This window comes from Ascaphus truei, chromosome 15, assembly GCF_040206685.1.
Source record: "Ascaphus truei isolate aAscTru1 chromosome 15, aAscTru1.hap1, whole genome shotgun sequence".
Taxonomy (NCBI): domain Eukaryota; kingdom Metazoa; phylum Chordata; class Amphibia; order Anura; family Ascaphidae; genus Ascaphus; species Ascaphus truei.
In genome coordinates, this window is record NC_134497.1 from 29,961,666 (window position 1) to 29,985,500 (window position 23,835).

General features: G+C 51.1%; 2 protein-coding genes across 4 annotated transcripts in view; one reads left to right on the forward strand and one right to left on the reverse strand.

Annotated features, from left to right (window-relative positions):
• The window catches only part of LOC142466756 (uncharacterized), a 60,889-nt gene extending 46,270 nt beyond the window's left edge, over positions 1-14,619 (reverse strand). For 2 of the 3 annotated variants that reach the window (XM_075572128.1, XM_075572129.1), the window contains exons 1-2: positions 14,538-14,619; positions 6,495-6,679 (exon numbers count right to left, since the gene is read on the reverse strand). The gene's annotated coding sequence lies outside the window, so the exon portion shown is untranslated. Of the gene's footprint in view, positions 1-6,494; positions 6,680-10,023; positions 11,229-14,537 lie in introns of those variants that run through there. The other variant, XM_075572130.1, reaches the window with a different exon arrangement.
• LOC142466753 (uncharacterized) overlaps positions 1-23,835 on the forward strand; it is a 308,465-nt gene that overhangs the window by 4,143 nt on the left and 280,487 nt on the right. The window lies entirely within an intron of this gene.

A 23,835-nucleotide genomic window follows, 5' to 3' on the forward strand; every position in this document is an offset into this window, starting at 1 on the left:
AGCAGTCGCCTTCTTCGTGGGTTGGGGGATGGTGCACCGAGCCCCCCTCAGCCGAGGGGAGAGGGACGACGAGGGTCTGCCGTGTGGTGCATCTCGGCTGCAACTCGCGGGTTCCTCTTGCCTGCACACCTCTAGGACGTTCTTGCGATGGGGAGCTGGTGGCCGGAAGCGGGCGATCCTCGAGGGCGCTGTGAGTGATGAGCTGGACGGTGAGCGCCCGGGCCTCCTCAAGGTAAGTGAGGTGCCCTCCGACGCCATCTTGTCCTTGCGATGGAGTTTTTCCGGCTCTCGGGGGGTGTCGGGGCAGGTGAGTAGCGTGGCAGCCTCCTCATCTATCCTGCGTTTGCCTTTGTTCTGCCAGTCGCTCCGATGCTCTCACTGGCGGGTCTTCCATATCCCGGGAGCGGGGCCCAGATGATTCAGAGGCTCGGGAGGGCAACACGGTAAGGCCCAGGGCTTTTCGCCATTCGGTCCATATCTTCGGGGTATTTGATAGTGAGGAATTTCCCCTTGTTGTTTATCACCAATTTAAAAGGGAAACCCCACTTGTAGTTGATACCCTTCTCCCTTAGCAGCAGTGTGAGGGGACGTAGTTCCCTGCGGCGGTTGATCGTTAGCTTCGACAGGTCGTTATAGACCTGGAGCGATTCTCCGCGGAACTGGACTGAGTCTCTCTCCCTGCATGCTCCAATCAATTTATCTTTGGTTGAATAGCTGTGAAGCCGCACGATGACATCGCGTTTGCGGTTCACATCCTCTGACCGTGGCCCCAACGCTCTGTGAGCTCTGTCTATTTCCATGTCCTGGGGGTCCAGGTCAGCACATAGTAGGGTAAAGAGGTCCCTCAGATACTCCCTTAAGTGGCCGGGTAGGACTGCTTCCGGGACGCCGCGGATCCTCAGGTTCTGGCGGCGGTCCCGGTTTTCTTGGTCCTCCAGACCATCACGCAGGGAGTGGATTTCTCGGCCCAGGCAGAGGATCTCTTCATCAGCGTCGGCTTGGTGTTTTTGGGCCTCCTCGAGCCGGCTCTAGTGTCGTGGTACGTTCTTGGAGGCCTTGGATATCTTGTTTGAAGAAACCGCTTCTTTGAGGTCGGCTTGCAGGGATCTATGCAGCTTCGTGCGTAATTCTTCCAGAAACGCCTTGGTGATTCCCCCGTCCGGGGGAGCGGTATCAGCGGGGCTTCCAGAGTCGGGTAGGCCTTGTTTGCCTCGTGCGCCTGGCGGGGAACCGCCATCTTGTTTTTTCCCCCCTGCATCAGCGCCTTGCTTCGCGGGAGGAAAATACCTGCCAACCCCCTGGGGTTGGCTGGGTTTTCCCCTTATTTGACATGCCGCTGGGTTTAGGAGGTAAGGGGGGACTTTTTAGGGGAATTTTTGCCGGACGAAAATGCCTTTATTCAGCGTTTATGTAAGCGGGTCTCCGGAGCTCTCCCTTCACCCGTCTGCTCTGGATGACGTCATCGGCACGCCCCCCCCATCTTTCTTTTTTTACAGTATCTGCTATTCCCTCCTCCTCCTCACTTTTGAGGGCTTCCGGCGTTCCACCTTCCTCCATTGCATCCATAACGTTCCCCCAGGTCAATGCAGCAAAGGCATTTGAGGTGGGTATCCCCGATGACTGTAACTCCCCAGTGCAGCCTCTGCCTTTGGTCTTTTTCTTTGCTGAAGTTAAATACTCCCATCCTGCCCCTGTTAGCTCCTGCTCAACTATGCTCCCCTGCTACCTCTGCTGGTCCCTGCTCCCCTCCTGCCGCTGCTGGCCCCTGCTCCTCCTCCGGCTCAAAGGATATCTCCATGGCACCAAACTCATTTATCTGGTTCTCCTCTGCTAGGGCTTCCCCACTGTCCTGGGGAGCATTATTATGCACTGCCTCAGGACACTCCCTAAAAGAATGGCCCTGTCCCCCACACAAATTACACAATACAATATTAAGACAGACAGACCTGTTATGCCCCAGGACCCCACACTGGCTGCACCTGATCTTGTCACAACTTGCACTCAAATGCCTGTTGGACCCACATTTGAAACAAAGTTTGGGCTGGCCACTGTAGAAACAGACCCCTCTGTCCCCCCCAATAAAGAGGGAATTTGGGAGGTGGTGAGCAATGCCCTATCTTTCCCACAGTTTAACTTTACACCTCCATCCCCCAGTCCACACCCACCCTCCTTCCCAGATCTCCTCCTCTATTTTTTCCAGATCAGAAAGTAAAGTACTGTACATTGTCTCTGTAACCAATATATAATGTCCTGTTTAGCAACAGCCTCATTGCGAAAAATTACAGTCACTAGTTTAGTTGCAGGACGACTCACAGGAATAGCAACAAAGTCTTTACACAGAAGTGTGAATTTCAAGTCCTCAAATCTATGCCAGAAAGCTTCTAACAGATCGCCCCTTTTGAAGCTTACATCATACTCCCTGTTACCTGGGCTGTGTATGAAGGCAAAAATGTCTGAGGCCTGAAACCCCATAGATTCCTTCAGAAGGACTTTACCAATAAAGCATTTATCAGGGATTTCCCCAGTACCTTTATATCGCAGTTTCAGCACATTTATCCATTTGGCTGTGGGGCTTGGAAATTGGGGGTAACTGCTGGAACCTGGACCGGCACCTCTCCATGCGGACCACGTGCTCTGCCTGCCTTCTGCTCTCTCTGGTCTCTTCTCCAGCTTCTCCTGGGATGCTCCTCTGTGCTGCACCATCTGTGGCTGGTGGTGGCCTATATGCAGCACCGTCAGTGGCTGGTGGTGGCCTGTCCTCCCCTGCTGCTGCTGGCTGCTTCCTCTGTGGCAGGAATCTCCTCTGTAGTGTTTTCTCCTGAGGCTACACAGGTATCAGCTGCAGCTCCTGTCATTACGCCCTCCCCCGCACTGTGCACAGACTGTGCTTTCTTGAAGCTGTTTTCTGGCTCTTGTGCAGGTTCAGTAATTTCATCACTCTGGCTCCTCTCTGATAGTGCCACTACTGCATTGTTTGCAGCACTCAGGCAGCTCTCTGATAGTGCCAGTAGATCAATGTTTGCATCACACAGACTGCTCCCAGATAGCGAGGTCTCCCTAATCACACACACACTGTCTGTATCTGGGACTCCATGCTCAGGGGTGTGAGCTGCTGTTTCTTGCTTCTCTGCTTGCTCAGGCTCTATTTCTGCTCTACTGGTCTCAGGGTGTTGTGTTTGTGAGACCCATCCTGCCCTGGGGAGCAGTATTGGTTCCTGCGAACACTGCTTGGGTTAAATACTGCATCATCTTTCCTCTCCTCTCTCAGGAAGATCTCTGGGCCTCTCTCCAGAAAGCTGCTCAGCCCCTGTGCCTGGGGATTGGCGCTCTCAGGTGCCTCATCTAAGGACATTCCGCAACCTTCCTCTGGCTCACTGCACATGTTTTCATCCAGTTTTTTAGCTCTGCTCTCTGCTGACTTTTTCTTCTGTATCTTCATTTTACTAAACACTGTCTTCATTTTCATATGTTTCTGTAGACAAACTTTTCTTTCCTTTAGCTGCACTTCTCAGCAACTTTACTCCATTCACTCAACCTGAAGCTGCATCCATGATGGGTCCCAGACCCCTCTCCCACACACAGCCCCATCACTGCACCTCCATACTCGCCGTCACTCTCAGCTGTGTCTCTCACACTTTACCAGCTTCTTTAACCAGCTTCTGGTAGCTGGGGAGCTCCTCTGTCTCCCCCCCCCCCTTCTCTGGGGAAAAACAGTCTCACTGTGCCTTGCAGTTTCCAGCCTTTTAAAGCACTTCCTGACTAGTCAGAGGAGGCTGATTAGCTTCATTAGTTAGCACCTGAACACCCATTCCAAGGAGGATTATCTCTCTGTGCTGCAAAAGTCCTATAGCAGCCCTATTAAGCCCCTAGAGGACAGTGATGGCACCACAAGCCGCACAGCAAGCAGATTAGCTGTTCTCCCTGTCTCCTGCATCTGACAACCAATCTCTGCCTCCGCAGAGGTCGCACCTCCGTTCCGCCTCGCAGCCCTATTCGTACAGCCCTGCTATTTAGTTCCTGCTTTCACCCCCACACTTTGCTGAGCATAGTTCTATGGTTACCTTGCGTTTCCACATCTCTGCCTTGCCATGTGCTTTGCGCTTTAACCTCTCGTTGCCTTCTCTCCTGTGTACCGACCCGGCTTGAACTTAGGACCCTTCTCTGGAATTCAACCTCGGCTACCTCATGACCATCCGCTGCTCTCCAACCCTCGACTTCGGCTGTCAGACACTGACCATTCTCCTGGCCCCAACCCCTGACCTCGGCTTTCGGACACTGACCATTCTCCTGGCTCCAACCCTGGACCACGGCACTCAGGCTCATACCTCTCTTCTGGCTCCGTCCCATGACCCAGCAAGTATTCTACTAACCCACCTTCTCCAACCCCGACCCGGCATTAGAGACTATCTGCCTACCGGGCCTAGCCCGTTGCCGTGGGTGCGTAGTGTCATATCTTCCCACCACAGTACCGGGGTCCGGCCTTGTTTGTGGTGAGCACAAGCATTACACCCAGCACCCAAAAAAGGGCATTCATCAAATGGTACATCCACCAATTCCTTTCATTACCTTAGCAGTTAGCCACTGAGGGAGGTTATTAATGTATTTTAATATTGATGATGTATTTATTAATTACTGAGTTACCATTAATCGCCACTAGAAACCGATGACTAGTTGACCCGTGGACTACTAATGGGTTAATATGTACTGTAATGTATTTTAACAACTATTTTATCATCTATCCCATGTTGGTTTAGCTCATCTTGCCTTTGTATATTATGGTAGAAGTGAGAAAACTGGTGCATTTAGAGTTAATTGTATCCATATAATGTCATAAACTTTGTATCAATACCCTGGATACGCCTTTGGATACACAGTATTATTATTTAAACTGTTTATTATTTAGAAAGGATTTTGATCATATATATTATTATTATTATTATTATTTGTAAAATAATTTTTGTTATGCAATTTCCGTTCTATTTTTTGCTATTTCTCTTTTTTTCTTTATTTATTGATCTTTATCTGTGTACCATATTGCTCGTTTTTAATGGTTCTTCTGGCATTTGTTTCATTTGCATAATACATACCAGTGTGTGAGTTGTTTATATGCTTGCTCTCTAGGTATAGATCTCCTTAAGTGCTCCCTGATACTACCGTATGTACTGTATAAGATTGTGCCCCTCCATGCATAGTTTGCATGGCTGGTAGAATTAGGATGACAGCGCGCTTTCACCGATCCATAGACATGGGTTGTTTAAATAAAGTTATTCAATAAAGTTGGTTTTGTTCAAATTTGTCAATACGCGCGAAGCTCATTGGTCGGTGACACGTGACGTCACCCACTGACGCGAAAAGGTAAAAATAAAAATGACAATTTTAACTGTTGGGAATGACACCTTGATAAAGGGCGTGTGAGCCCGAAACGCGTAGGTGCGTTATTTTTGTATCGAGGGTCATATTTGATCCAATAAAATCTTTCTAATTTTATCAATTTGAGCCTCCTCCTTTGGCAGTGCTCTGCCTTGTTTCTATTTTCCTATGTATATAATAGGCAGTATATTGGCCATTATATACATAGGAAAAACAGGAACTTGAATGGCAGTTTTTACTTGAAAATGTGGTATTATGCCTGTTTTGTATCGGATCTGATGCTTTTAACAGGTCCGATAAAAAGTGCTTTATTTTTGGGCTGAAACGCTGATTCATTGCACGATAATAAGGCACTTTTTTATGGGAGGTTGTGAGTGTACAGGGTTAAAACTCATCTGAGCAGACCAGGAAAAACCACACCCCGGCTTGTAGGTTTGCAAGCTGATTGGAAAGGGGAGGTTTAAAAAGCCGGCAGCAAACTTCCCACACTCTCTCATTTTGCTCTCAACCTGTGAGGGAACAGGCTGCAGGGAGCCTGTCAGGGGGATAGCATGAACTGCCTTTTGGATACCAGCGATTAGGTACCGTCCGGTTGTTTTGCAGACGTATGCTAAGTTAAATACTGTTTTGTTACCGAATTGCTGCAACGCCTGATACGGGGAATAAAGAACTTTTGTTACAAGAAAGTGGTGTGTGAGCTCCTTCCCGACCACATCTACAAGGCCGCTCTGTTACATATGTGTTAGAAGTGGGATTGCGCCCCCTGTGGTCAGTTGAGAGAATACACCTGTAGTTTCCAAAATGGAGATGGAAAAACTGATAAAGTATCTGGCTGAAAACCAGGCTGTACAACAACAGCAATTCCAGGTACTTCTGCAACAACAGGCTGTACAACAGCAGCGAGAGAGTGAGAATCTACAAGGCCACTCCGTTACAGAGGTAATATGGCATTTTTGGTTACCGCAGCTTGATGTATCTGGCCCTTTGACTCAAGTCAGGTTTAGTGATATTAAGTTCTAGTTGACCCGTAATGGTGTATGCAGATCTATCACTATATGTAATTTAACATCAGTAATAAGACAACAGAGATGTAAAAACCACGTAACACACATATTCCTGATTACCTGGTGCTGGTGCGTTACTTTTCCACAGCGTACCCCCTTGAGACCAAGCTCTTTCCCATATTCATCTCCAGACCAGGAGCTCTGTGTGTGGGGGGAGGTCTGTGCAGGTTCTGTAGTAGATTTTCCTGTGGTACTGGAACGCCACAAGGTTCTGTTCTTCCCCGTTTCTCGCAGAATTAACAAACCTAAAATTGGGATAGTTAGTGAGGTCTCAAAGTAATGTCTATTTTATAAAGGAAGAGCTGAAAAAAGATACAAGTTGTTAATAAGGTGACTTGTCTTTTCTTTCTTATCTACAGTTTTTGAGGAGAACAGAAGTTAATGGAGAGCAATGTATATACGATGGCTCACTTGTATGTACCCACATTTTTATTGGAATGGGAGCCACAGGCCACACCAGTCACAACTTTCTTATTATTTAAAAAATAAATAAAAACACTGTAATTATTAAAAAGTCCCAGACAAGATGACACAAGAGACACAAAGGTGAGTTTTCTTCCGGTGGAACTAAACAGAAAGTGGGGTTGATGTAACAAGGTGTTGTAGCAGGAATATGTTCCATTAGCAACCTGAGCTTATATCATGCCCTGGACTGATTAGAAAACTGGACTATAGAAAAAGTCTTCAGCCACAGTCTAATGAGGTAACAATGTCGGTTTGGGCTTGAAACTCCACCCCCCCTCCTGTCATGGCCACACCCCCCCCCCCCACGCATCCCATCGCTTCACATAGACCACAGATTATGGATTTTACCCGTGGACGCACCGCCAGGCAGTCAGACGCGCGTGCAGCAGTGACCACTGGGGCCGTAGCCCCAGTGCCTGCGCTGCACGCACGCCTGCGAGGCTGGTGGCGTGTGCAGCCACGTTCCCTGGTCTGCAGGAAGCTGCAGGGGAAAAGATAGGGGGGGGCGTGACGGGGGCGCAGCCATGACGTCACCAAACAGGTTCGCGCTCATTGGTTGAACCGCCGGGGGCGTGGCCTAGCACTCCATCACTAGGTCCAATCTCAATTTTAATGTACAGCTCAACCCCGTTATAGCGCAATCCGCTATAACGCGGTTTGAGGATGGACCCCGAATTAAAAAAATTCCACACTGCACACTGCATATACTGCACACATACAGCACACTGCACACACTCACTGCACCAGCAAACACACTGCACACACTCAGCACTGCACACACAGCACCAACACAGTGCACACACAGCACCAACACAGTGCACACACAGCACCAACACAGTACACACTCTCCCAGCACACTGCACACACTCACTGCACACCACACACCACACCACACACTGCACACCAGACACTCCCAGCACACTGCACACTCTCCCAGCACACTGCACACTCTCCCAGCACACTGCACACTCTCCCAGCACACTGCACACTCTCCCAGCACACTGCAAACTCTCCCAGCACACTGCACACACTCACTGCACACTGCACACACTCACTGCACACTGCACACACTCACTGCACTCGCTGCACACTGCACTCGCTGCACACTGCACTAGCTGCACACACACACTGCACACTGCACACACCCCAAGCACACTGCACACAATCACTGCACACAATCACTGCACACTGCACACACTCACAGCACACACTCACAGCACAGCACACACAGCGCACACAGCACACTGCACACACTGCACACACAGCACACACAGCACACACAGCACACTGCACACACAGCACATACAGCCCCCCCCCCCTACATTTGGTGTCACAGCCCACCTTTGGGGGCATCGTGGGGCTGCTGGGGAGGAGGGGAGGAAAGGTGCAAGGCTTGGGAATCGGCGCAAGGCTGGGGGTCGGTGCGGGGATCAGCACGAGGCTGGGGTGGGGGGGAAGAATAGGTGGAGAGGGGATCGGTGCGAGGCTGGAGGATAGCTGAGGGGATCCGTGGTTGGCTGGTGTGGAGCTGCTGAGGGGAGTGCGGGGAATGCTGGGAGAACTACAGCGGCTGCTAGGGGACATGTAGGGCTGCCGGCGCCTCACTCTACCTCCGCCTCCCTCCTCCCGATCAGCGGCCATTTTTATAACAAATTAGCGTGACCTCAGTTATAGCGCGGGTGGCCCCCGAGGACCGCACTATAACGGAGTTGAGATGTATTTTTTAAAAACTCGGCGCGCAATGCGGCGGCCCCCCCTCGCATCGGGCTCGGCCCCATTGAGCGGCGGCTCTTGTCCCTGCAGCGCCCCTCATAGCAAGCGTGCAGCAGCCAGCAGGGAAAAAGCCTAAGGCCAGGGCCATGGTCAAAAAGACCATGCTGAGGCGCGCTGAGCCGTGCTGAGGGGAAACATTATCCTTATCAGCACGGGCTTTAGTCGGCGCTTCCGCACGCTTACACAGGCTTGCGGAATTGCAGCCGACAGGGAATTTTAAGTTTTCCCGCTGAGGGAAGCGGAGGGCCGGTCACGTGATTGCAAAAAGCCAATGGCAGTCCGTGACGTGGGCGCCGTGACGCGCTAGCCCCGCCTCCGGCCCGCTCCCACCCGGTACAAAAGCGGGCACGCTAACGCTCATGCAGGGACAGAAAAAAACTCCTGCTTGAGCAGGAGAGCATGAGCGTCAGCGCTGCTGAGCGCTGTCTATGCTACCATGTCAGAGGCCTAAGGCTACATACGGGCAGCAATGGTGCTGAACAAGGCTCTGAGGAGAAGCCAGGAGTGAGGGGAGAGGTGCAAAGAGCTGCTGTGATCACATGCTCATTGCCATTTACTTGAGTGGCTGTTAACGTGCAATTGAGGCTATTGCACTTTAGTGAATTTAGTGTTTGGTAAACAAAGGAGGCAAAGTGGATAAGGGCCGTTTTATAGTGCCGTGCGCTGCTACGCAGTGCGCGCGCGTGTAATTTTAGTTGGCTGACGTTAGTCAGCCTTTCTATAGAAGTGCCGCGCACGGCAGGGAGAGGGGAGCCGACAGACAGCGGCGAAGATGAAGAAATTCATCTTTTTGCGCCGCTGCCTGCGCTCGTGTGTGTGTGTGTGTGTGTGTGTGTGTGTGTGTGTGTGTGTGTGTGTGTGTGTGTGTGTGTGTGTGTGTGTGTGTGTGTGTGTGTGTGTGTGTGTGTGTGTGTGTGTGTGTGTGTGTGTGTGTGTGTGTGTGTGAATAATTGCACAAATAAAATAAAAAAATATTAAACTTTTTTTTTATTTAAAAAAATATTACTTAAGACTTAATTTCACTCACACAACATATACACACACACACATACATATACATATACACATACACACACACACACTTGTAAAAACAGACAAGTGCGCAAAAGAAATATACCTCTAAAAATGTGTATAAGTGATAATTAATTATATCAAGCACCCAAAAAAACAATAATGTGGTTGATAAGTGAATCACATAAACAAGTGTTACCAATATAGAGAAGCGTCTGCTGCTGAGTAAAGGGTAGCCCAAGACCCTAGAATCTACAAACAACAAAACAAAGCGCAAAACGCTCACTTTGAAGTAGTAAAAACAGTGTTTATAAAATAAGTGGTTCAAGGTTAAGCGTACATCAGATTGGACTTAAACAGGCACATAAAGCTACACCGTAGCTGTTACCAATAACTGCAACCAGGAACTGCAAGGGACTCTCCCATCAAGGATCTCACTTCCTCTCCCGCACGATCAGCTGGGGTAAAGCAGCAGTATATGTGTGTGCTTGAGTTAGACCTAGATAAGGCCTCGGCATTGTCAGTGCTTAGGCGCTGACCCGTGCTGAGGCGCGCTCACCCTTACCAGTGAGCCCCTGTAGCCACGAGAGCGGCTTTAGCAGGGGCTCGCGCACGCTTCCGCAAGCGTGCGGAAGCGTGGGTCTTATGACATTTTTAGATTCAAACGGTCACAGGAGCGCAGGGCCGGTTACGTGAGCGGTTCGCCCAATGAGGGCGAACCAGCTTCGTGACATCACTGGCCCGCCCCCGACATGCCCCCGGACGGCGCGCTAACCAAGGCCAGGGAAAGCACCCGCTTTCCCTCAGCGCGCCTCCGCACGGCTGCTGCAACCCTGGACGCAGCCTAAGATTTTTTAAAGAAACAAAAACTTGAATAAATATTTTTTTTTTTAACTTCTGCAATCACACACACGCACGCAGCGGTGCGAAACGATGAATTTCCTCAACTTTGCCGCTGTCTGTCGGCTCCCCTCTCCCTGCCGTGCGCAGCCCATGTATAGCGCACGGCACTATAGAACGTGCCTAAGGCCTCGGTCCCGCTGCGCTCGTTGGCGCGGGCGGCCACACGCTAGTTCCCCACCAGCAGGGGAATCCCCACCGAGCCGGTCCCAGTCCCCCCTGGCGGCACAACGCACTACACGCTGTGGCGCGTCAGCCGCTAGGAGACACAAGAGAATGGTGTTTCCTAGCGTTGACGCGTCACGTGGTGTGGCTGTGAGCCAATGGGGAGGGGAGGCTTCGGGAGGAGGAGAGGCTTCGGGGAGCGGGGAGGAGTGTGGAGTGAAAGCAGGTGAGTGCCTGGCTGTGTGTGTGTCTGAGTGCGTGCGTGCCTGTCTGTGTGTATGTGTGTGCCTGAGTGCGTGAGTGCCTGCCTGCCTCTGTCTGTGTGTGTGTGTGTATGAGTGCGTGAGTACCTGCCTGTGTGTGCGCGCGCGCGTGTGTGTGTGTGTATGTATGTGTGTATGAGTGCCTGCGTGTGTGTTTTACTTACCTGCAGCCCGTGGAGGGAGGGGGGGAAGAGTAGCGGGTCCCTCTGCTCAAGCCACGCCCCCCCTCCCTGTCAATCCTCCCCCTCCCGCCCACCTCCCGCTCCCTACAGACCGCAGATCGCGGTCTGTGTATGTCAGCGCACCGCCTGTCTGCAGCGCGGGTGCGCTGACTCTGGGAGCGGGGCCTTAGCCTAAGGCTGCGGCCCCGCAGCCGCTGAGCTCGCTCATGCTTGGAGAGCGGTGATGTCACCAGCTCACCAAGCATGAGCAATCGCGGTCCTGCAACATTTTTAGAGCATGAGTGGGGGTGCGTGGCTATTACGAGTGGGGGTGTCATTGGCTGTATATGGGCTGTCTGTGTTTCTGTGTATATCTCTCTCTCTAATATATATCGATATCTATATCTCCCCCACATTGCGCTCTCTCCCCCCCATTGCTCTCTCTCCCGCCCCCCCGGCACGCTCTCTCCCCCGTCCCACCTGCGTGCTCTCTCCCCGCCCCCCTGCACAATCTCTCTCCCGGCCCCCCTGCGCGCTCTCTCTCCCCACCCCCCTGCGCGCTCTCTCTCCCCGCCCCCCTGCGCGCTCTCTCTCCCCGCCCCCTTGCGCGCTCTCTCTCCCCGCCCCCTGCATACTCTCTCTCCCGGCCCCCTCCCTCTCCCTCTCCCGGCCCCCCTCTCTCTCCCGGCCATCCCCCTCTATCTCCCCCGTCCCCCCTGCGTGCGCTCTCCCCCGTCCCCCCTGCGCGCTCTCTCCCTCGTCCCCCCTGCACACTCTCTCTGCCAGCCAACCCCACTCTCTCCCCCCTCTCTCTCCCGGCCATCCCCCCCTTCATTTCTCTCCTCCCCCTTGCTTTCTCTCTCTCCCCCCCGTGCTCTCGCCGCCCCCCCCTGCGCTCTCTCCCCTGCCCCCCCTCTCTACCCACCCCTCTCCCTTCTCCCTCCCTCTACACAGCAGCACTCCGTTTGCCCCCCACCACCACACAGCAGCACTCCGTTTGCCCCCACCCCTCTGTCCGTTTGCCCCCCCGTCCGTATGCCCTCCGTCCGTATGCCCCCCCCCTCCGTCTGTTTGCCCCCCGTCCGTATGCCCCCCTTGTCCGTCCGTTTGCCCCCCTCCCCCCTGTCCGTTTGCCCCCCTCCCCCCTGTCCGTTTGCCCCCCTCCCCCTGTCCGTTTGCCCCCCTCCCCCCTGTCCGTTTGCCCCCCTCCCCCCTGTCCGTTTGCCCCCCTCCCCCCTGTCCGTTTGCCCCCCTGTCCGTTTGCCCCCCTCCCCCCCTGTCCGTTTGCCCCCCTCCCCCCCTGTCCGTTTGCCCCCCTGTCCGTTTGCCCCCCTCCCCCCCTGTCCGTTTGCCCCCCCCTCCCCCCCTGTCCGTTTGCCCCCCCCTCCCCCCCTGTCCGTTTGCCCCCCCTCCCTTTCCACTTCTCTGCTGAATTCTCTTTCCATTTGTCAGAGCAGAGTCATGTGACCCTGCTCTCAGCACGAAAGTATCTGTCCCTTGTCTCCCCAAGCACAACGCTTGGGAGAGCGTGTGTAGAGCACAGCGGGAGATGGGATTTGCTGATCCACATTGAAGGTAAACGTGCCAAGCGAGCTCAGCAGGGACTCAGCCTAAGTGATGGTTATTGTCACCGAGTAATAGTCTGGAGAACACAGATTTGTCATTAGCTGCCAAGTAAACTAGGTAAAGTAGTGTAGGTGACAGCAACCAAAGTTATCCATAATGTCAGCAGCTGCCTCTGGTTAAATAAGGCTTTGAAAAGTGTGGCCCTGCGTTCCTAAGACGGGGAAAGACTTGTGTGGGATGAGAGGAAAAGGATGCTTAGGATAGCTAGCAAGGAGAAAAGGCTGATTGTGCAAACTCTTATGGGTTTGTAATCTCAGGATTTATTTAAACTGAAGCAGAGCAGGAAAATGGTATTTAAAGGGGCAGTCCCTCCTAGGAAGAACGTGACCCAACAACAATGCCATATTTAATAGGTTAAATGTAGCGAATTGTCAAGTTAAAAAAACAGTTTAGCAAATAAAAAACATAACACTTCCATAGAAACTAAAGTAATTATAATGCCCTCATTAGTCAAACATATAAATGTTCCTGGAGAAATACAGAATAGGATTTCTTTCACAATACACAAATAAGTAATACAGTTATTTTAACCCTTTCAGTGACAGGGGGGGTCACATGATCGCTCCCTCAAAAATGACAGAACGGACGGGGAAACCCCCTCCCTTCTATCCACAGTCAGTATTATCTACAGTCCTCACTGTGTATTAGGAGGTGGCAGGGAGGGGCAGTTACTGGTGTTAGGGTGTCGGTTATCTCTGTGTATGAGGAGGTGGGGAGGGGCAGTTATCTCTGTGTATGAGGAGGTGGGGAGGGGCAGTTATCTCTGTGTATGAGGAGGTGGGGAGGGGCAGTTATCTCTGTGTATGAGGAGGTGGGGAGGGGCAGTTATCTCTGTGTATGAGGAGGTGGGGAGGGGCAGTTATCTCTGTGTATGAGGAGGTGGGGAGGGGCAGTTATCTCTGTGTATGAGGAGGTGGGGAGGGGCAGTTATCTCTGTGTATGAGGAGGTGGGGAGGGGCAGTTATCTCTGTGTATGAGGAGGTGGGGAGGGGCAGTTATCTCTGTGTATGAGGAGGTGGGGAGGGGCAGTTATCTCTGTGTATGAGGAGGTGGGGAGGGGCAGTTATATCTGTGTATGAGGAGGTGGGGAGGGGCAGTTATCTCTGTGTATGAGGAGGTGGGGAGGGGCAGTTATCTCTGTGTATGAGGAGGTGGGGAGGGGCAGTTATCTCTGTGTATGAGGAGGTGGGGAGGGGCAGTTATCTCTGTGTATGAGGCGGTGGGGAGGGGCAGTTATCTCTGTGTATGAGGAGGTGGGGAGGGGCAGTTATCTCTGTGTATGAGGAGGTGGGGAGGGGCAGTTATCTCTGTGTTTAAGGAGGTGTGGAGGGGCAGTTATCTCTCTGTATTAGGAGGGAGGGGTAGTTATCCGTTTTAGGAGGGTTTGATGAGGTGGGGGCGGGCATTTTACATGTTGGAGGGCATTAGGGGGAGTTGAGTGGAGGGGGTGGTAGATTTAATATGGGTACTTTCCTGATAACAGGAAAGTACCGTATTATGTATACACGTGGGGTCTCTGTATTTGGGGTCGGTCACATCCTTCACCTTTTAGGTATAGCTTTATCAGTACACTAGGCACGCTGCCCAACAGGTATTTTTATGCTAAGCGCTTTATGTAAGTAAATAGTTATTTTATTGCAGTAAGGTGTATGGTCTGAGGAGAGGACGTGTCTGCCCTGAAACGCCACGTGTTTGCATATACCTGCTCTGATGCTTTGAATACAAAGTAAGTTACTTACAGAGAAGGCTCCTGTGTGCTTCCTGCACCACTTTATTTCTTCATCTTCTCTTTCCCGGAAGTGGAGACACTGACTACATCCAGGTCACAGCTCTGTGTCCTACTGCGCATGCTCACACTAAAGGGATCATGGGAGTTGTAGTTTTTAGACTTCATAACGGATCACGTGTCACATACTGTGTAGATTTGAAACAAGACAGTAACATTTCCCAGGCACTGTGCTAGGGAAAGATAGTTTCTTCTGCATGTAGATGTGTATACTCGTCTTGGGCCTTAATATATTTCAGTAAAGCTGCTTCATTTACCAATTGTATATTAGCTTGCATATGTAATATCACTCCTGTAGCCAGGTCCCCCTCTGTTTTGCTGGCCCCCTCCGGGTACTATAGAAAAAACGTTGTATGGTGCTCAGAGTAAAAAAGCAGTGTGGGTATAAATGAAGTTTTGTAAGGTGGAATAACCCAATGAAGATGTGTAAATAGTGTTTCCATGAGATGCAAACTGGTACGCTATAATCCCACAAGGCAAAGCAGTAAGGATTAAATGTAGTAATGCACCTTCCAGTGACCAGTATATAAGCAACTATTAAAATGGAAACACTTTGATAATCCAAGACAAAATGTGGGTAAATTGGAAATGACTCACATGGGATGAATGTCCACGATGAAGAGTGAGTCCAGCTGTGTCCAAAAGCCCACGGTTAACTGTGCCTCCATCTGTAGATGGATGTAAAGAGCAAAAAGAGAAAAAAAAGGAGCACTAATCCACACCTGGCAATGCCATAAAATAAAAGCTTACTTTACGCGTTGGTGTGTTTTTTTTGGTATCTGATCCATTAAAGTAAGCTTTTATTTAATGGGAACGCATCCTTGTACTTTTTCTGGCATTGCCAGGTGTGGATTAGTGCTCCGTTTTTTTCTCTTTTTGCTCTTTTCCCCTCCGGGTACTCACCGATGCGTCCGGTTGCCGATGACGCGTGCGAGGGGTTGCCGGGGACGCGGTCGCATTGCGAGGCTCCCGGCGGCTCCCGTTACAGGGCGCCGCCATTCTCCACTGCCTCGCACATGCGCAGGAGCCCGAGCGCCGGGAGGCCCTCAGACAGGTCGCGCATGCGCAGTGAGGAGGCGGCCACACTAGCCTACCAGGAGAGGGCTCTAAGCAGGGACTACAAGTCCCATGAGCCTTAGGGGACCCCACGTGACGCCAGGGAGCCAATAGGGCTGCGACATCTCCCTGCAGAGGAGAATTAGATACTTTTCGCGCGCTGGGGACCACGCTAGTCAGTGCTGGACCAGGAGAGCTAGAGGAAGGAGGTGAGTGCAGGAGTCAGTGACCCACTGCATTAGGCCAGCAATCCCCTAGGCCTCAGATAGTTTCTGAACTCCCCCAGCTTGTGGTGCTATAGGGACAGGCCCTAGGTTAGGGACTTTGTCACATTAGTGCCAGTGATAGATAGGGACACAGCGGACGCTGCGCTTCCCGTGAAGAGACTTGGGCTCAAGTCTGTGCTCAAAGAGACAGAGACTATCTCCAGGGTGGGATCGCCCCTGGCGGACCCCGAGTGAGGAAACACCGGATCCAGACGGGATCACCAAGCGGCAGATCCTTTTCGAAGTCGCTTGAAGGCCCGAGTGCAGGAGCACTCGGCAGGTACCCTCTTAAGTGCACCAACGTATCACATATATTCTTATCACACATAGTGGCAGCGCTGACCACGGGACAAAGGGGTTAGGCTGTGGACACGGTGTGGGGATACACTGTGGTAGGTAGGTACGCTCCTAGTGGAGTGAAAGACACTTTGGACTGCATTATAGACTGTGAAGTTGCCCCCTAGGGGGAGTATTATTAAAGTGTGTTGTTATTCCTGCATATCATATAAACTGGTTATATATATCTCCGTGTATGTACTTATTATATATAACCTTCTACATTCCTAGAACCCTACATAGGTGGAGGCGCTGTGAACCAGTTCGAGCTGGAGGACTCACCCCAGGTTCCCAACAAGCGGAGGCTCAGGCCTCTTGTGAACCTACAGGTATATGCACCACACCTGGTAACACATAGGATTCCATCCACACACACTATATCTGTGATTGGGATAGAGGGAATACCCGTTACACTCCAATATAGGGTGCTCTGCCAGCCTGATTTTGGTACTAATTCTGATGCACCATACCACAACCCCCCCCCACCCCCCCTCCACCCCTGTCGATTCTCCTATACTTCTGTCCAATAGACTGTGACTTAGTTAGAAGTATATAAAAGGAATCTTTATTTAGTGCAGCCACTGTAGGATGGTATTACAACGCTTGCATCTTTGTGGAGAATTGGTTCCAGACCCCTGGATGGTGCCGGCCAGCGGATAATGTTCTCTGCACAGATCTTGAGCTCCTGAACCCCAGGAGGGACTGAGCTCCTCTCCCTTCCCTGGCTGGGAAGGACTCCAATTCACAACTCACTCTACAGTATAATTTGGAATACATCCTCCCTTATGCAGAAAGCGGAGGGCATAGGGGCTGCAACACAGACCCAGTGTCTCCTCCTCTCCTGTCACTCAGGGAGACTGCGTGAGGGGGGGTAAACCCCGATGGTCTTTAGCTATCAGAACTTACGTGACAGGAAGGCAGAAAGATAGTCTGGACCAGCCATGGCTATACTCTCCCCTTAGGTGAAAATTCCCATGTCCATTTTGGGCACCATCCAGTAACCTGAAGCCTGCAAGACAGAACAGGTTACAACAGATGTATAAAATAACCATATACAGTTACACAGATGACTAACCCATATCATCCACTGGTTTACAGCGATGATAAAGAAGTAACCATTCTTCCAACTGGAAGAATAAAGAGATCCTTCTTATAATATTTGGGGTCGGGCATTTTACTACCCTCCCATCAAATAGCTTAGTCCAAATATAATACACTTCTGGAGAACCAGGATGCTGCATAACTTCTACCCTGTCTTTGTAAATACAGGTACCCACCAACCATTCTTCCATAACAGAACGTATTTTGGAATCGCTAATGAATCTGTCCGCAGACGTTTTTACCTTAATATTTCCTACACCAGCCAGCCTAAGCCAATCATGACGGTTGTTGTCTATCTTGTCCATAAGTGTTTCAGGTACATTTGGAAAGGTATATCCATGAGACTGATGGTACCGGTTTTAGATGGCTCTGTCAGATCTACTGAACTTTAAGATCTTATGATCCGCTCCTTGACAAGGTAGTACCCAAAACTTCGGTTCATTAAGCTCTACCTCCTGATAGAATATCGAGGGTCCCTTAGGAACTCACACCCTAAATGAATCTCGCCCATCTGCTTACGAAGGGCCTCAGCTACATCCTCTTGTGACAGTTGACGTTCCTCCCACCAGTGGTCAACGATATAACCATCCACCAGCATTAGCCATGTTCTATTTAACTGGTGGCGTAGACCTGAAACATTGGGTCCCACCACATAAGGGGTTCGCCGGACTGAAGTTCTACATGTGGACTACTGGACTTTGTGTCCATTTGGGAGGACACACCAGAAGTAGCAGATTGCTTGGACAAGGATGATTCCCTAAACGACTTAAATGACCCCGGGGATCTAGCCACAGGGATACGGCTGGATGCAGGTATTTCACCCTCAGAGATCCTCTGACAACCCATTTTTCCCCCAAAACCCCAGTTTCTGAGATCCATTGACATACCAGGGGACAGGTTATCACTGAGGAATTTGGTTAACACCCAGATGCTGTCACAACTATTGGCCATGGTCCCCGCAGAAGTACTGGTGACAGAAACAGCAGTGTCCTGAACAGAGGTGGCATGAACCAAAACCATAGAACTAGGGGCCAAGGGTCGAGGCCTAGGATGGTCCCGGACATTACGCACTGGGTTAGGCTTACCCTTACTCCCAGGATGATGGTGTCGGTCTGGGTGCAGGGGTTGGTGACTGGGCATGGGCAACTGGGACCGATTAGCTGGGCCTATCATCGTCCATGACCAGTCCAGTAAGTGTACCTTTGGGTCGGCCACGACCCCTAGGGGATGGTTTGTTGGCAGTGGTGAATGAGCCACGGGTCCAATGACCTCTTCCTCGGAGCAGGGACTGCGGTAAGGCAGGGGCAGTGGAGCACTGTCCGGCATTCACCCCAGGAAGTCCCGACTCCAGTTCCGCAGCCACCATCTTCACGACATCATCAGATAGGGCCATTCTCGTGAGAACCCCAGGCAAGCACAAGTTCAGCGGCGGTGATGACATCACATTCGGCTGCGCTGGAAGTGCATCACTCCGCAGCACACCAAAGTGGGCTCCACCTGGTTCCTCGTCTGGTAAGGTCACAGCGGACTCCTGTTGGAGGGAAGATGGTGGTGCTTCACACAGCTGAAGGTTGGAGATGTCATCTGGTTCCACAGGTTCCTCAGCGGCAGGTCTTTGGCAGTGCCAATGTCTTTCTCAGGCATGGGACTCCACCGGAGCTCCAAAAGCACCACGGCCTTCAGGACGGAAGTCGCTGGAGCTGGACTCTGCCTCAGGATGCAAGTAGGTGAATATTATTTCTCCACAGGCATCTGGCAGCTTGCTTCTCCTTCAGATGAGGAGGGTAAGGACACCTCCTCCGGGCTGCGATGTTGGGTGCCTCGCAACCCCTGGCAGCAATTGGCACGGAGCTAGCCTGCTCTGGCACCACCAGGATAAATGCACCCAACACCCCCAGGGCAGTCGACACACCCTCCATGAACACAAACACCGGTTCCGGTCCTGGAACTGCCGGGGCTTCGACCACAGGCGTCGTCTCTGCCACAGGAACACTGGGGCATGATTGAGCAGATAACAAGGCACACAGGCCCTCAGATGGCCCTGTGAGGTACAAGTTGGCACAGGCCACATCCCATGACTGTAGAGCCTGGTCGTATGCTGGCAGGGTGTAACGCTCGTGCTGCCCGCAAACCTGACAAGACCCCGGTACTGAGATGGAGAAGGGAGAACCCACACACCCACAGCAACGGGGGCATGCCCAGAGTGTGGTATTGAGCGAAGCCAGGTCTTGGGCTGTAGAGAAAGGTTAGTTGGGTACTTGCCGGATCTTGGGTTCCAGATGGTAGCGTAACCGAGTCCGTAAGTAAATGGTCTGGGAGTAGAGAGAGCCGCGTAGTGCGCGTCCGTTTGCCGAGTCCGAGGAGAAGAGAGGTAAGCATAGTAGTGTGTCCGTTTGCCGAGTCCGAGGGGTAGAAAAGAAAGCGTAGTCCAGTCCGAAGCCAGATGTCAAGATCCAGAGAGGGTATGTAGCCAGGCCAGGTTAGTAACAAGGAGACTAGAAAATACAAGAGAGAGAGCCAAGCACACAACCAGACAGCACAAAGCTACAGAAGATTATGCTGAGCACTGACTGGATGCGGGGACAGGAACTAAATACAGAGGAAAGGCCAATGGGAGAAGGGGAGGAGCGGGGGAGCGACCCCAGAACAGCATGGATAGGGAGAAGAAACAAGGGGAAGGATTAGGGGCGGTTACGCAGCTTGCGTGCATTGCGCGGTGTCCTGCGATGGCTAGGGGCGTGGACAGAAGCAGGAGAATGTCCACAAGAAGTGCCGAACCGCGTGCACCCTGTAACACTGTCAGGCTGGCGCGCGCGGCCCAAGCAAGACCTGGCTAACACGGGGAAGGAGGAGGGGCCAGACCGCACCGGAGCAGGAGGGAGAGCCGGAGCAGCATCGGCCGCGGGGACTGGGGTAAGTGAGGGGGGGACACGTTGTGCTGGACGTGCCCCTGGGTCCCTTATAGTACCCCACACCACCACCCCCCCCCCCCGAGAATCTCTGACTCTGGACGATCTTTCCAAGGCTTAAGGGGGAATCGTCTGAGCAGAGCGGGGGCGTGGAGTTGTTGCCGTGAAACCTAAGAGCGCTCCTCTGGTCCGTATCCCTTCTAGTGGACCAGGAATTTAACTTTGCCTTTAGAGACTCAAGAGTTGATGATAGAGCAAATTTCGAACTCTTGTTGTCCTTCTACCGTGACAGGGGGAAGTCTGTAGGGATGATGAGGGAAATTAGAATTTTGGATAAAGGGTTTTAAGAGAGAGACATGGAAGACAGCCGGAATCTTCATGGAAGGCGGAAGGAGGAGACGATGCGCCACAGGGTTTACCTGTTCCAGAATAGGGAAGGGACCAAGGAACATTGGAGCTAGCTTCGGGCTGGGGGTCTTGTAGGCGGACGCTCACAGAGGTATGCAAGGGAGACTGGTTATGGTGAAATTAAATAAGGCTTTTATTGCGCCTGTTTCCTTAACATCAGGAAACCATCCAAACAAGGGGTAAACAAAGCTTCTATTCACTTGGGAGTATTTCTAGTGAAATGCTATGCAGTCCACAACTCCCTTTAGATAAGCATGTCTCCCAGCCCCAAACATATAGCATGAAATGAACAGATATAAAAAGTCTTATAAATGAAAGTCTTATCCGTTTGTAGTGGTTTGGAGGGAAAATCTTCTCTGTCCCTGGTTGCTCCCTTTTCCTCAGGGTTTGTCAGCATTCAGGTTTAGAAGTTTCCCCTGTGTCTTGAAAGCAGCACTGCTGTTTCTTCTTGCAGGCTCAAAACAAATGTCCCCATATTCAGTATCACAAGTTGTGAGACTTCAGGCACAATCTTCCTTCCTGTCTCAAAAGACAGGTGTTTTTAAGCAATCTAATCAGGCAGGTGGTGTTTGTTAATTGACTACCAGCAGTTAACCACCACACTGCTGGATTAGAGGCACCTTACTTGAACAGGGATAACTCCCCTGTTACATACCTCCCCTGTTTGTGGGACGCTCGGGCTTGCCACGGCCAAAGCCAATCCTTCCACTCTCATTCTAGATATCTCTGTGACTTGAATGAGAGTGGATGGAGGAAGAGGACCCTCAGTCCCACTGGGATTGGAGCCTTTTCTCCAGTTTATTTGTGTCTCCTCCCGAAGGTGCTTGAGATCAGCACTCCTCAGTCGCTCGAGGAGGACTTTTTCTAAGTATAGTCTTTTTGCTATGTGTGCGGTGATGAGATTTCCCTCGCGTCGGGTGCTTGTCTTATTGTAGGAAGACTGTATGGCAGCAGTTGCAGAGCGTTTAAAAACAGCCCTTTGAGTTTTCTGCTCTTGAAGCTGTCTCTCTGCCATTTTCCCACTCAGTGGGGTTGCTAGTTCAGCCTCTTTGGGATTAAGTTGCAATTCCACACCCACTTCCAGAGAATGTCCCATCTTTTCAGCTTCATCAGCTAAGGATTCTTCTGGTTTTGATTCAGCACGTGTACCTTCTTTTATTGCCTGTTGGGTGGCTGAAGGTTTTGCTAGTGCTTGTTTAGGTGGTTTAAATTTTGCAACCTTGCCTTTCAGACGAGCGGTATTCCCAGCTCTCACTGCACCCTTGTCTTCATGGGATTTTGTGGCTGTGAGATACTGACGCTTAGTCAGGGTCAATACTTGTCGTTATAGAACTTTCATCTCATCCGCGAGAGATCCCTGTTTTTTGAGTGCGTCTTGCAAGTCTCTTCTCAGGGAATTTATCTGCATGCTTTGCTTTCTCTGAGCTTAGTTCCACATTTTTATTGCATTGTGAAGCACTATGAACTACTTTGCTTGGGCCACAGTTACTTGTTTCAGTTTCTGGACCTTCTTGTGCTCCCTTTTGTGCCGAGTAACCTGGGTTCTAAGCTTGGCCTTTAGCGATGCTTTGGTGATGCTCAGGGTAGCCTTCAGTTTCTCATGCTGCTTTGCGGGGACATACTGGGTAATCAGACGTTCCTGCAGCACTTGTATTTCTTTAACAGCCTGCAGATTGTCTTCCTGCAGAGTTCGCTGCTTCTCCACGGACATCTGGAGGTGCGTACGCAGACCTTGCAGTTGGTTCTGCAGTCGGTGCTCTGCTTCAAACTTCTCACCTTCCAACAGTCTATTTATTTCCTTAAGCTCGTGTAGCTTTTCATTCTTTTCCTTGACTTCATCTGTCAAATGAAAATTTTCTTCTTCCAGTTTTAAGTTTTCTCTTTTTAATCATAAATGTTCTCCTTTTTCAGTCTCTGTACTATTCAGGGCCTCCTTGCAGTCCTCCTTCCATTTACGCACATCTGCTTTGAGAATGACAGTCTCCTGGCGTGAGACTTCCTTCTCTAGGTTGAGGGTCTGAAGCTCCTTCTGAGAGACTTTGAGATCTGTCTTAAGATTGACAATCGTTTCTTTAGATATGTCCAGCTCCTTAGTGAGACTGTGTAGTTCCTTTCTGGAAACTTTCAGGTCTGTGCGGCAGCTGTTGGTCTCATGATGTGAGGCATCCAGTGCTCTGCGGAGTGTCTGAACCTCTTTCTGAGATACGTCCACCTCTGTCCGGACACTGTTGACCTCCTGTTGTGAGGCAAAGAGTGTGAACCTCTTGCTGAAAGACTGTCATCTGCTTTAGTGCCTCCTCATATTTCCGCTTCAGCTTAGCCATCATTTTATCAGATTGGCTCTGCTTTTCATCCATGGCGGAAATAGTAGCGTTTGCAGTATCTAGCTCAGTCTTGAGATCGTCCAATTCTGTCCTGGCCAAAGAGTAAATTGTGAGCACATCTTTCTGTAGGCTCACGTTATTTTTCTGTAGCTCTGTGTAACCATCTTTCTTTTGTTTCAATTGTTCACGGAGCATATCACAGTCATGCCTAGCATTTTCAGGGCATCTTCAGGGCATCTTCAGGGCTGGTCAAGGGATCGTCACTCACTAGTTCCGGCTCCACTTCCCTGGGATGGTTGGTTGAGGGTTCCTCACTGTTGGCACTGGACAGACACTTCTTTGGGGTACACGACTTCTGCCTTGGGCCCTCTGGATATTCGGTTAACCGTGGGACGAATTCTCCATTTTCTCTAGTCTGCAGGGTAACTTGGTCCCCCTTTTTCTCCACAGGATCTGCGGACGTGTCTGTTCCTTCAACGGTAAGTGAAGAACCGCTTTTCTTTTTCTTTTTCCGCCTTTTTGTTTTGGATGACTCCGTCCCATCAGGAATACTGGGGTCTCCTTCTTTATTTGATACTTCAGCAGCTTCATTATATACGCCAGGCTTTTCTTGCAGTTGCTTTAGCTGACAGAAATATTGGGTGATCTGCTGCTCCTGCTCTTTCTCTTGTTGACCATATTCGTCATCATAGAGAGCGGTCTTTTCTGTTCATGCCGAGTTCAGGCACCCCCACCATTCTTGGGGTATTTTGTGGGTGTGGCTCGGTTCGGGTTCCCCGTAAGAGACGTCTTCCTCCTTATTGGACTGGAAGGGCCACTCTTCCGTGGGGCAGGGTTCATTACAGGAACGC